The sequence below is a fragment of the Colobus angolensis genome, unplaced genomic scaffold, assembly GCF_000951035.1.
Source record: "Colobus angolensis palliatus isolate OR3802 unplaced genomic scaffold, Cang.pa_1.0 Scaffold104, whole genome shotgun sequence".
NCBI classification, from domain to species: Eukaryota; Metazoa; Chordata; class Mammalia; order Primates; family Cercopithecidae; genus Colobus; species Colobus angolensis.
The window spans coordinates 656-1034 of record NW_012111364.1 but is presented as its reverse complement, the minus strand read 5'-3'; positions in this window follow the sequence as shown (position 1 = coordinate 1034).

Below are 379 nucleotides of genomic sequence, written 5' to 3'. Positions count from 1 at the left end.
GGAGTGCCGGACAATCGGTGCTGGTCAGCTGCTGCAGCCTGACCAGCGAGAGCTGAAGCAGGGCGAGGCATTGTCTCACCTGGGAAGCCCAAGGGGGAAGGGAATCCCTTTTCCTAGCCAGGTGAACTGAAACACACAACACCTGGAAAATCGGGTAATTCCCACCCCAATACTGTGCTTTAAGCAAACGGGCACACCAGGAGATTATACCCACACCTAGCTGGGAGGGTCCCACGGCCACGGACCCGCCCTCATTGCTAGCACAGCAGTTTGTGATCTAACTGCAAGGCAGCAGCAAGGCTGGGGGAGGGGCGCCCGCCATTGCTGAGGCTTAAGTAGGTAAACAAAGCCGATAGGAAGCTCCAACTGGGTGGAGCTC